This window comes from Neopsephotus bourkii, unplaced genomic scaffold (genome assembly GCF_033783945.1).
Source record: "Neopsephotus bourkii isolate Nb327-2 ecotype Australia unplaced genomic scaffold, CSIRO-AGI_Nbou_v1 NB_33, whole genome shotgun sequence".
NCBI lineage: Eukaryota > Metazoa > Chordata > Aves > Psittaciformes > Psittacidae > Neopsephotus > Neopsephotus bourkii.
In genome coordinates this window covers 1289203-1302385 of record NW_026900550.1, presented here as the reverse complement: position 1 = coordinate 1302385, position 13183 = coordinate 1289203, and the positions used below count along the sequence as shown (strand labels likewise).

The window sequence follows — 13183 nt, the reverse complement described above, 5'->3', positions numbered from 1 at the left end:
TGTCGTGGTTTAAACTCAGCCTGTAACTCAAAACCACACAGCTGCTCACTCACTCCTCAGCACCTTCCTCCCCACTTCTCATGGAGGGATGGGAAGGACAATCAAAAGAATGTAACTCCCATGGGTTGAGATAAGAAGAGTCCAGTATCTAAGGTATAACACAAAACCACTCCTGCTACCACCAGTAACAACAATAAGTGAAATAAGGAGGGAAGAGAATACAACTGCTCACCACCTGCTGACCGATACCTAGGCTGACCCAAGCAGCAATCTAACCCTTCCAGGTAACTGCCCCTGTCTTATACACTGGGCATTATATGCTGTGGTATGGAATACCCATTTGGTTAGCTTGGCTCAGGTGTCCTCTCTTTACTTCCTCCCGACTTCCCATCCTCCCTGGCAGAGCATGGGACTCAGAAAGTCCTTGGTCAGAGTAAACATCACTTAGCAAGAACTAAAAACATCGGTGTTGTCAGCGCTGTTCCCAGGTCGAAAGTCAAAAACACAACACTGCACCAGCTACTGAGATGGAGAAAAATGACTGCTACTGCTGATCCCAGGACATATGGTATTTCTGTAAGGGATAGAAAGTAAAATTTTAGATATACAGAGCTTCTGAAGACCATAGAACCACCGATGGTTTGTGTTGGAAGGTACCTTAAAGCTCACCTAGTTCCAATCCAGTGCCACAGACAGGGACACCTTCCCCTAGACCAAGTCGCTCCAAGCTGCATCCAGCCTGGCCTTGAACACTGCCAGGGATATAGCAAATCATCTTAATAGAGCAAATCATGGCTATCAGCAGTTCATATGCTCTATAGAGTCAAGGTAGTCTGTGAAAAGCTTATGTGAATTGCCAGATCTTTTGTTAAGTTTCCTAGAAATAATGATCTTTCTCCTTTGTATTCTTATATAACCGTATCGTCTGATTCTGCAGATGTGTAACAAATGTTTTATATTTCCAGACTGGCTTATGCCTTTATTGGGCACTTTGCTTTGAATCATTATTGTTGTGAATTAAATGATTTAAATGTATCTGTTACATATTGACACTTCAAAAGGTTTTGTCCATTATTTTACTCATTCCTCAGCACTGTCAAACTCCTGTGGGTTTGCTGATATATAAGAAATACTTATGCCCTAAAATTTGGAGCAAACATCTGTAAGGCATTATTAAGTCAAAAAATCATTTGGATCAAAACCCCCAAACAATGCTCCAAATTATAAATTCATTAATTTAGAAATACTCAGTCTTCCTGTATAAGATGAATCCTCCCTCTCTCTACAACTCTAATAATATGATCTATTACAGAGCCAAAATTATGATTATCTGCTCTGTGTTAAAATGCGTATCTTCAGCCGGTATGAACAGGAATACAGGAAGTACCCTAGTTGAATTAAAACATTTACATAAGAGGCTAATGATCTGTGTTATTTTAGATGTTTTTTATGTTTTAATTTTGAAAATACAGTATCTGTCTTCTGAAGCATGTAATTTTTTTTAAACTTGCATTAGATAATGAATTGGAAGAAACATGTATTTGCATACTGTGACGCATAGGCTGGAAATATGGCCAACAGCTATTTCTTCCCTGTGCGGATGGAGAGGCACTGACACAGGCTGCCCAGAGAAGCTGTCTGTCCCATCCCTGGCAATGTTCAAGGCCAGGTTGGACAGGGCTTGGAGTAACCTGGTCTAGTGGAAAGTGTCCCTGCCTGTGGCAGGGAGATTGGAAGTAGGTGAGCTTCCAACTCAAACTATCCTAAGACTCTGTGAAAAGCAGCTGATAAGACAAACTCACTAACTGCTGAAGCTCAGTTAGGAGAGTGTTGCAGTTTAACCCCAGCAGGCAATCAGATTCGATCCAACACTGGGGAGGAGAATCAGAAAAAAAAAGGCTAATATCTGTGGGTTCAGACAAGAACAGTTTCATAATTAAATAAAGTAAAATTAATAATAATGACAGCAAAAATTACAGTAATTATGATAGTAATAATAATAACAAATAAAGAGAGGCATAAAATAAGCAAACCCCAAAAAGAAAATCCAAATGATCCATAATATAATTGCTCGCCACCTGCTGACTGACACTAAGTCCATCCTCAAGCAGTGATCAGTATCTTCAGTCCAGCTCTCCCAGTTTCTATCCTGAGCATGACATGCTTGGTATGCAATAGCTCTTTGGCTAGTTTGGGTCAGGTGTCCTATTTCTTCCCAGCTCCTTGTTCCCCTCCTCACTGGCAGAGCATACGACTGAAAAGTACTTGATAAGAGTAAGTGCTACTGAGGAACAGCTTTGGTGTATGTCAACACTGTTCTCAGACTAAAGCCAAAACACAACACTGCACCAGCTACTGAGAAGAAAATTAACTCTATCCCATCTGAAACCAGCACAGAGATGTAGATTTTAATCCTATTTGACATCTGACTTGACTCAAGACTTCACTTTCTTTGCTGAAGTTTGCTTCAGGATGCTGTGGACATGGGATCTACTACAACAGAGGCATCATGAGACAGACTGTGCATTAAGCCCTGAGATTGTACATTTAGAAGGGCTAAAAAAAAATCATGGCATTCATATACACCATTTGTGTCATTACACTAAATAGGCCTGTGGTTTGAATATTAATAGAATAACAGTGAACAAGATACAAGATACAGAATTGGTTAACTGTATAATCTGGTCAGTTGTGCAGGTCACTTGTCATATGGATTCATATCCATGCTTTGAGTTACATTATTTATTATATCATATAAGCCTGGAGAACCTGTTTGATGTCACACAGCTTTTCAACAAAATGTTCCTGAAGGTCGGTAATTTGCACGCTGATTCACTTCACTTTTTGTATTTTAGCACACTAAACATTAAAGGGTTTTAATGAAAAGACTTTTCTGAGTAGAATTTGAGCTGATCTTTAAGCTTCTGAGGGACACAGATCAGAGACCTGCAGATGGCAGGAGAACACCTGAGCAGAAATGCAGATTACCTGCGTCAATCTAGATTGAGTTACCAGTTAATACAGCTTCCCTGGTTGGCGTAATTGTGTTTCTCTAATCGCAGGAGTTGTATAAGAATCTCTAAGTGAATAAAGCTCCCAACTCCCATAAGAAATCAATACCAGCAGAAATACTAGTAGCAAGGAGGCTTTCAGGAAAAAAAAAAATCCCACCAAGAAACCAAACAACAAAACCACAACACACACAACTCACTTCAGCTTCCAGGACTATAGTCTCTCGTAAACTAATCTCATCACGATGCACTTCTGAAGTCAGAGGGCAAGCACTGAACACTCCACCTTCTTACGTTGCAGAAGAATGTGATCTGTGAGATTAACATTCAGCATCCACCCAAACTTGTTTTAATCACTTCTTAATTCGGACAGCTCTTAATTTAGTCGTTATCCCTTCACTGCATCTGGGATAAGAATGAGAAGCAGGAAATGGAGCATACCTGAGAATTTCCTGTACATTCAGCAAGCTTTTGAGAACGTAATACAGTTTACAATACCGACGTAATTCTTCTATTGTGAACTCAGCCCAGTTCTGTTTGATTTCAGAAATGGATTCAAAACACCAGCCTGCTTGACTAGTTGTATTCTTGGTTTCCTATTCTTTCCTATTTAAATGCTGAGTGACACAGCTCTGGAAAAGCAGTGATTGCCATACCCCAACAGAGGGAACAGCCATTCTAGCAAAGTGACAACATCCAAATTGAACAGTGTTCTTAGAACGATCCATGTGAGAAATTCAAGCAGAGTGTCAGTCCTCAAACAATGCTGCCAGAATTATAAATATATAATTATCTGTTTCATTAGCTGAATCCTATTTGCAGTGACAGCAAACAATGGGTATTTGGAAGTTGTCCATCCATTTTTAATGCAAGCACTCTCATGAAGATCCTGGGTCTAATATATTCTCTGGACTGCCTTTGCAAAGTAACTTCAAAGAGGCAATTCATCTGCTTTGTTAGAAATGGAAAAGATTTAAGGTCTATGAGATCAAACATTGCCTACCTCTTACTGAAACAGGAGTCTTCATTTCACACCTCTCTACATCATTTCAGTGATTTCACTTCTTTTTCAGTCTGTTTGGGCAGGAGCACTCAGAAAGCTTCAGAACTAAATACAAATACTTAAATCTCCTAATAAACAAGTCTAATTAAGATTAATTGAACTGTTGGAGGTAAATGAAGACAGCATCCACAACAGACTATTCACTGTTGAATGTATAAGGTAGAGTAGGCACTCCTTCATTCCCCTAATCAATTTCATTAATTTCATTTCCACCATAACAATCTCCATTCATTAACCCATTAACAAAATACTACTGCTGAAAACATGCACTGAACTTACAGGCTGAAATAACAGTTCACACTAACTTCTTCCTAGTCTCATCTCAATCTCCCCTCTGTCAGGTTAAAGCCATTTCCCCTTATCCTGTCACTACAGGCCCTTGCCAAAAGACCCTCTCCAGATTTCTTGTCAGCCCCTTTAGGCACTGGAAGCTTCTCTAAGGTCTCCCTAGACCCTTCTTGTCTCCAGGATGAACAAGCCCAGCGCTCAACCTGCCTCCAGAGCAGAGCTGCTCCAGCCCTCTCAGCATCTCTGTGGCTTCCTCTGGACTTGCTCCAACAGTTCCACACCGCTCGTGTTGTTGCCCTAGAGGTGGGCTCAGGACTGCAGGGACGGTCTCCCCAGAGCACAGTAGTGGGGGAGAATACCCTCCCTCTAGTTGCTGCTCATGCTCTGTGGTTGCAGCCCAGCATACAGTTGGTTTCTGGGCTCAAGTGCACGCTGCTGGGTCATGGGGAACTTCTGTTCATGTCACTCAACACCCCTGTCTCACTTGCCTATTCTGATTAGTGATTTGTCACCATGATGCTCATATTCTGCTTGAACTGCATCTCTACCAGCATTTTTCTGTCCAGATTTAGCAATTATTAAGAAAATAGTTCCTGACAGTCACAAAAACATTTAGCCATTTTCTCTGAGAGTTCTTATGAAAGGCAGTAAGTCTTTCTTACTTTTTTCCTTGAATTTAATTTTTGGATTGTAGAATCCATTTTTCTACTTTAGAAAATGTAATTTATGAAACAGTTCTAAACAACAAGATGCTGCCATCAGAGGTCATCTACTGTCCTTGCTTTGAAATTCCTTGATATTTTTTCCCACTTAAGTGAGTTTTGAGTGCAGTAAATTATCTAAGATATAAGACTCAAATATACTGCCTTAAGAATTCTCTTAATCTAGTACTTGTAATTTACATGGAGACATCAAAATCAAACCCATTTGTTTATTAATGCCTTTAACACAATTCCTTCAAAACTCTTGAAAGTGAAAATTTAGCTGTTAAGTCTGTAGGTACTGAGAGTGCAGAGAATCCAGCTCGTTAACTCCTCTGGCTTGACAGTGCAAACAGAAGTGAAAACTGTGTTTGGAAAAGAAATACAAGCTGATATGACCTTTTTCGTATTAAAAAGCAGTCACAGAGAAGGGACAAATGCATCATAAAGAGAACTCAAATTAGAGGTCCCAACTATGAAAGGCCTTATCCATAACCTCACAACATATTCTATTTTTCTTCAAATACTCAAATCTACTGTATTCATTTGGACTGATTTACAGTAAGTCAACATGTCCTAAAGATCTCCTCTTGTTTATGACATTACCAGCTCTGATATTTTTTAACTGACATGGTTTTTGTTCTCTTATGATTCAAAATAACCAGCATATAAAGACTTCCCAAGGACACAGTAAAACTTGTCAGCTCTACATCCTCACAGAAAAGTTCATGGATCTACAGAACACACTCCATACATGTGGTGTATGATGTCACAGACTCCATGGAGGTACAGAATTGTTTATTTAACAAAGTCGTTGTATTATATACTTTAAGCTTACAAGGGTTTTATGACAAATAACCAATAAAAACCCACCAGATATTCCTCTCCAGGTAACTCAATCACCATTTTTCATAACCATTTCCTTGTTACTGTTTCTAGCTGATATGTGCTTTAGGTGTAGCAATCTCTGTTATTGCTTGAACAATCATTGCTCTTATAGGCTATGTTTCTTTTTATCTCTACATATCGGTTAAGCACAAGATACCTTCTGCTCCCAGAACATCTTGTTTGAAGCAGTCTATGGGGAACAAACCTTATTTTTCTCCTTGGTCCGCTTACGCCAGCAGTTTGTGGTTAGTCGCACATATGCAGTTGCATTGTGTTCTTAAAATGGTCCTCAACACATACACTGTAATAGAATAATTATAGAAGGAAAATGTCCCTGTTCTACTGTATGCAGAGTCTGCTGAACTAAAGAATAAATGTTTACTTGCCATGTTGTGCCACTTTATACCCTTTATAGGCACCATGCATGTCAAGCAGGTCTCACAGTACTCTATTTTTTGTGGGGGTATCTGAGTAATGCCAGGACCTTGGCAAAACCATGTACCTGAACTGAAGAAATGAAAAACGTTTTTCAATTATAAGTACCCTTCAGTAATTTTATCTGCCTCTAATTAAAATTTGACAGTTATTCCCTAGGGTTTGAGTAGTCAGGACAAAAGCATATTCTTTCTTAGTGTGTAATCATTGAATATTTCCATCCTGGTACTTTACCCACTCGGCAGTCAGGTTAAAGCAGAATAGGGGAGTGAGGTTAAAAAAAATAAATGAAAAATAGAATACTGATCTACCAGGGGAAGGAACAATAAAGAGAAATAAAGAAAAAAAAAATAGAATCATAGAATAGTTACGGTTGGAAGGGACCTTAAGATCATCAAATTCCAACCCCACTGCCATGGGCAGGGACACCTCGCGCCAAACCATGTCACCCAAGGCCTTGAGCACTGCCAGGGATGGAGCATTCACAACCTCCCTGGGCAACCTATTCCAGTGCCTCACCACCCTAACAGGAAAGAATTTCCTCCTTATATCCAATCTAAACTTCCCCCGCTTAAGTTTTAAACCAATACCCCTTGTTCTATTGCTACAGGCCCTAATGAAGAGTCCCTCCCCAGCATCCCTATAGGCCCCCTTCAGATACTGAAAGGCTGCTATGAGGTCTCCACGCAGCCTTCTCTTCTCCAGGCTGAACAGTCCCAACTTTCTCAGCCTATCTTCGTATGTGAGGTGTTAATTTTCATGTTCATTTTCTCATTGACCAGCACCCCCAACTCCTTCTCCGCAGGGCTGCTCTGAATCTCTTCTCTGTCCAGCCTGCAGCTGTGCCTGGGATTGCTCCGACCCAGGTGTAAGACCTTGCACTTGGCATGGTTAAACTTCATGAGGCAGGCATCAGCTTACCTTACAAGCTTGTCAAGGTCCCTCTGGATGGCATTCCTTCCCTCTAGCGTATCAACCGAACCACACAGCTTGGTGTCACTGGCAAACTTGCAGAGGGCGCACTCAATCCCACTGTCCATGTCAGTGATGAAGATGTTAAACAAGACCGGTCACAGTGCCAATCTCTGAGGGACACCACTCGTAACTGGTCTCCAGCTGGACATTGAGCCATTGACCACAACTCTTTGTGTGTGGCCATCCAGCCTGTTCTTTATCCACCAAGTGGTCCATCCATCAAATTGGTGTCTCTCCAATTTAGAGACAAAGATGTTGTGTGGGACAGTGTCAAACGCTTTACACAAGTCCAGGTAGATGACATCAACTGCTCTACCGCTGTCCTCAGTTCTGTAGCCCCATCATAGAAGGGCATCAAATTGGTCAGACAGGATTTCCCATTGGTGAAACCATGCTGGCTGTCACCAAGCACCTCGTTGATTTTCATGTGCCTTAGCATGCCTTCCAGGAGAACCTTCTCCAAGATTTTGCCAGGCACAGAGGTGAGACTGGCTGGTCTGTAGTTTCCCGGGTCATCCTTTTTCCCCTTCTTGAAAATGGGGGTTATATTTCCCTTTTTCCAGTCATCGGGAACTTCACCTGACTGCCATGATTTTTCAAATATGATGGCCAGCGGCTTAGCAGCTTCATTTGCCAGCTCCTTCAGGACCCGCAGATGGATTTCCTCAGGGCCCATGGACTTGTGCATGTTCAGATATTTAAGGTGATCTCGAAAGATCACTCCTTCAAATTCAGTTATCAAACCAAGTTGGGAAGTTGCGAAGCATTTATAAAGAGAAGCAGAATTAATTTAATTTTAGGTACTTAGAAGGACATACAAAGGATCCAGCTAATAAGTTCCCCTTTCTGCCTGTAATAACACTTCCCTGGACCCATACCCAACTAAAATGCATAAATTCACCCAGTGGAAGGAAATGAAGCCACAGTTATCACTTCAGCATTCTCTTCTAGTGTCTTGTTAACTTCAGATTTGAGTGCAGAAATACTCTTCTCTCTTTCAGAAATAGAAAGGAAGATTTCCCCCTCTTAGAGGGTTGGGTTAGGGATAGGCTAGACAGACTTAACAACCAGAAATCCATGGGTGCTGATGGGATGTATCCAAGGGTACTGAGGGAGATGGCAGATGTTGTTGCTCTGCTGCTCTCCATCATCTTTGAAAAATTATGGAGAACAGGAGAAGTGCCTGATGATTGAAGGAAGGCCAATGTCACTCTCATCTATGAAAGGGCAAGAACGAGGACCAGGGAAACTACTGGTCAGTTAACCTCACCTCCATCTGTAGAAAGGTGATGGAACAGATCATTCTGGAGGTCACCATCAAGCATGTAGAAGAAGGTCATCAGGAGCAGTCAGCACAGATTCACCAAAGGTAAATCTTGATTGACTAATCTAATAGCCTTTTTTAATGACATGGCAAGATGGGTCAATGAGGGGAGAGCAGTGGATGTTACCTACCATAACATCCTAGTAGGTAAGCTTAGGAAATGTGGGCTAGATGAATGGACAGTGAGGTGGATTGAGAACTGGCTGAATGGCAGAGTTCAGAAGGTTGTGATCAGCAGAGCAGAATCCAGGCGGTGACCTATAGTCAGTGGCATTTCCCAGGAATGAATATGTGTCCAGTCTTATTCAACTTGTTTATCAATGACCTGGATGAAGGGCTGGAATGTCCCCTTAGCAAGTTAGCTGATTATATAAAGCTGGGGGAGTGGCTGATTCACCTGAAGGCTCTGCTGCCATTCAGTGGGACCTCTGTAGGCTGGAGAATTGGGTGGAGAGAAACCTGATGAAGTTCAACAAGGACAAGTATAGGGTCCTGCACCTGGGGAAGAAGAACCCCAAGTAAGCATTTGACACAGTCTCCCACAGCATCCTTGCAGCTAAATTGAGGAAGTGTGGTCTGGATGATCGGGTAGTGAGGTGGACTGTGAACTGGCTGAAGGAGAGAAGCCAGAGAGTTGTAATCTATGGGGCGGAGTCTAGTTGGAGGCCTGTATCTAGTGGAGTGCCTCAAGGGTCAGTACTGGGACCACTATTATTTAATATATTCATCAATGATTTAGATGAGGGAATTGAGTGTACTATCAGCAAGTTTGCTGATGACACTAAGCTGGGAGGAGTGGCTGACATGCCAGAAGGCTGTGCTGCCATCCAGCAAGACCTGGACAGGCTGGAGAGTTGGGCGGGGAATAACTTGATAAAATATAACAAGGGAAAGTGTAGAGTCCTGCATCTGTGCAGGAACAACCCCAGGTTCCAGTATAGGTTGGGGAACGACCTGTTAGAGAGCAGTGTAGGGGAGAGGGACCTGGGGGTCATAGTGGACGACAGGATGACCATGAGCCAACACTGTGTCCTTGTGGCCAAGAAGGCCAGTGGCATCCTGGGGTGTATTAGAATGGGGGTGGTTAGTAGGTTGAGAGAGGTCCTCCTTCCCCTCTACTCTGCCCTGGTGAGACCTCATCTGGAATATTGTGTCCAGTTCTGGGCCCCTCAGTTCAAGAAGGACAGGGACCTGCTGGAGAGAGTCCAGAGCAGGGCAACTAAGATGATTAAGGAAGTGGAGCATCTCCCTTATGAGGAAAGACTGAGGGAGCTGGGTCTCTATAGTTTGGAGAAGAGGAGATTGAGGGGTGACCTTATTAGTGTGTATAAATATATAAAGGGGGAGAGGCACAGGGATGGAGCCAGGCTCTTCTCAGTGGCAAACAATGATAGGACAAGGGGCAATGGGTGCAAACTGGAACACAAGAGGTTCCAGTTAAACTTGAGAAGAAACTTCTTCTCAGTGAGGGTGACAGAACACTGGAACAGGCTGCCAAGGGAAGTTGTGGAGTCTCCTTCTCTGGAGACATTCAAAACCCGCCTGGACACGTTCCTGTGTAACCTTATCTAGGTGTTCCTGCTCCGGCAGGGGGATTGGACTAGATGATCTTTTGAGGTCCCTGGTTGTGTTGGTAGATGAGCCAGCCCTTGCAGCCAGGAGCGACAAGAGTATCAGGCGTGCATCGGGAGGACTGTGGCCATCATGTCCCCCTCTACTTAACCCTGGTGAGGACACCTCAGGAGTACTGTGTCCAGTTCTGGGCTCCTCAGTACAAGAAAGACAAGGAGCTACTGAACAGGGTACAGCGGAGGCCATAAAGATGATGAGGGATCTGGAGCGTCTCTCTTATGAGGAGAGACTGTGGGATCTGGGCCTGTTTAGTTCAAAAGAGAAGATTGAGAGGGGATCTCATTAATGCAGATTAATATCTCAGAGTTGAGTGCCAGGAGGATGGTGCCAGACTGTTTTCAGTGATGCTCAACGACAGGATGAGAAGAAATGGCCATAAACTGAAAATTAAGAACTTTCACCTCAACATCAGGAAAAACTTCTTTCCATTGAGGGTGGCACTGGAACAGGCTGCCCAGGGGGGTTGTGGACTGTCCCTTTCTGGAGACATTCCAAACCCGCCTGCGCATGTTCCTGTGTAACCTGCTCTGGGTGGCCCTGCCTTGTCGGGGGTTGGACTGGATGATCTACAGAAGTCCCTTCCAAGCCTAATAGTTCTGTGAATCTGTGAAACAATCCCAAAGGAATTTGTTATTATCTGCAAAAGGTTATCTGAGCAGTTGAGTCATCAGTAAGGGTATTTGAAATGGCGACTGCAATGGAATTAGTAGTCCATTCAAATGTTTCAATTCACAATCAAATTAGCAGCTCCATGTTTAGGGACTGAATTCAAATAGATATACATAGTCTGTTCAAACTTCAGTAGTTTTGCATTCCTTCCTTTTATTTAGGAGATAAAAATTAAATGTGATTTGAAATCGAATGCAATAAAGTACAGCTTAGAAGTATTTCATGGTTCTTAACAAAAATAATTAGATCCTCTGATATTATTTGAAGCCACACTACTGTAACCTGACCAGAGTGTGCCTCATTGTATCTGTGATAAGCATTCGTTGTTTTGGATTAATAGTCACTCATCACAATGTTGATTTACTGGCTCTCAAAGTTGCTGCTCTTTATCTGGGAGTTCCAGCATGTCTCACCTTACTTACAGTAGGTATTTGCCATTTTAGTGTTTATCGGCTGGGGGGCTTGAGCTAAGGTTCTTGTTTCACTGTACTTTACAGCAACAAATTGTAATACAATAGAATGTAATAGATTATGAAACTGATCTGGCTTGTCTTCCCGGTATGGTCCTAACCACTATACTTTGGGGGGCATATAATGGAAGGGTTTAGAAATTACGTATCTTTAGCTTCCTTCTCAGGTAGTCAATCTATGAAAGAGACATCCTCTTATGTTCCCAGCTCCCCCACCAGACTATTTACAGTGGGAGTAGATTCTGGAAGACTTAGAGATCCTGAACATCTTTTCAATGCCCTTGAAAACACCCTGCTCATCTTGCTGGGAACCAACTTGTTGCTGCATGTGCTATGCTTTGCCTACAAACACACCACCCTAAAAATGCCCGAATTTGTCCAATCATGGAAGCTAAGCAGGGTCCTGCTGAGTTCTTGTCTAGGGTTAAACGATGATATAGGAGGACCACCAAGAGGTTTTCCCTGAGGCGGGCCAGGCATGAGTGGCAGGGCATGCGGGACAGTATGGGCAAGTATTTAGTCCAGTGGGTCCCTCCAGTGCTTTGGAAGCGTTGAATATGGAAGGCAGCTGTATGGAGTCCCTGAAAATGAGTTGCAAAAACTTCTGAAGGAGAGGGTGAATCGAGCCAGTTTGCTGAGGTAAAAGCCATTCAGCTGTCCTTGGACATTGCTGAAAGAGAAAAGTGGCCAGTACTTTATACTGACTCATGGATGGTGGCAAATGCCCTGTGGGGGTGGTTGCAGCAATGAAAGCAGAGCAACTGGCAACATAGAGGTAAACCTATCCGGGCTGCTGCACTGTGGAAAGATATTGCTGCCAGGGTGCAGAACCTGGTGGTGAAGGTACGCCATGTAGATGCTCAGGTACCCAAGAGTCGGGCCACTGAGGAACACCAGAACAACCAACAAGTGGATAAAGTTGCTAAGATTGAAGTGGCTCAAATGGAATTAGATTGGCAACATAAAAGTGAATTATTTTTGGCCTGGTAGGCCCATGACACTTCAGGCCATCAGGGCAGAAATGCAATATACAGATGGGCTCGTGATCGAGGGGTGGACTTAACAATGGACACTACTGCCCAGGTTATTCATGAGCGTGAAACATGTGCTGCAATTAAGCAAGCTGAATGGTTAAAGCCTCTTTGGTATGGAGGACGATGGCTGAAGTACAAATATGGGGAGGCCTGGCAGACTGATTATATCACACTCCCACCAACCTGCCAAGGCAAGTGCCGTGTGCTTACCATGGTGGAAGCAACCACTGGATGGCTGGAAAAATACACGGTGCCCCACGCCACTGCCCGGAACACTATCCTGGGCCTTGAGAAACAGAGTTTGTGGTGACATGGCACCACAGAGAGAAATGAGTCAGACAGTGGAACTCATTTCTGAAAGAGCCTTATAGACATTTGGACCAAAGAGTATGGCATTGAGAGAGTATATCACATCCCCTACCATGCACCAGCCTCCGGGAAAATCAAATGGTACAGTGGGCTGTTAAAAACTACACTGAGAGCAATGGGTGGTGGGACTTTCAAACACTGGGATACACATTTACCAAAAGCCACCTGGTTGGTGAGACAAAGGGGCACAAAACCACAAAATGGAATATAGAAAACTTTAGAATTAGTTTGAAGTATTGTTAAGTTTGATGGCTTTGTAACAATAGCAATGGAAAATTACTGAGGTGCATGATACATAGAAAAAAAAAATGGAGTACAGCTCAG

At 42.9% G+C, this 13183-nt stretch overlaps 1 protein-coding gene across 1 annotated transcript in view; it reads left to right on the top strand.

Moving 5' to 3' along the window:
* LOC133207720 (uncharacterized) overlaps nt 1-12822 on the top strand; it is a 170990-nt gene extending 158168 nt beyond the window's left edge. The window contains exon 2 of the mRNA XM_061344824.1: nt 12278-12822. The gene's annotated coding sequence lies outside the window, so the exon portion shown is untranslated. The remainder of the gene's footprint in view (nt 1-12277) is intronic.
* The last annotated feature ends 361 nt before the right edge of the window (nt 12823-13183 follow it).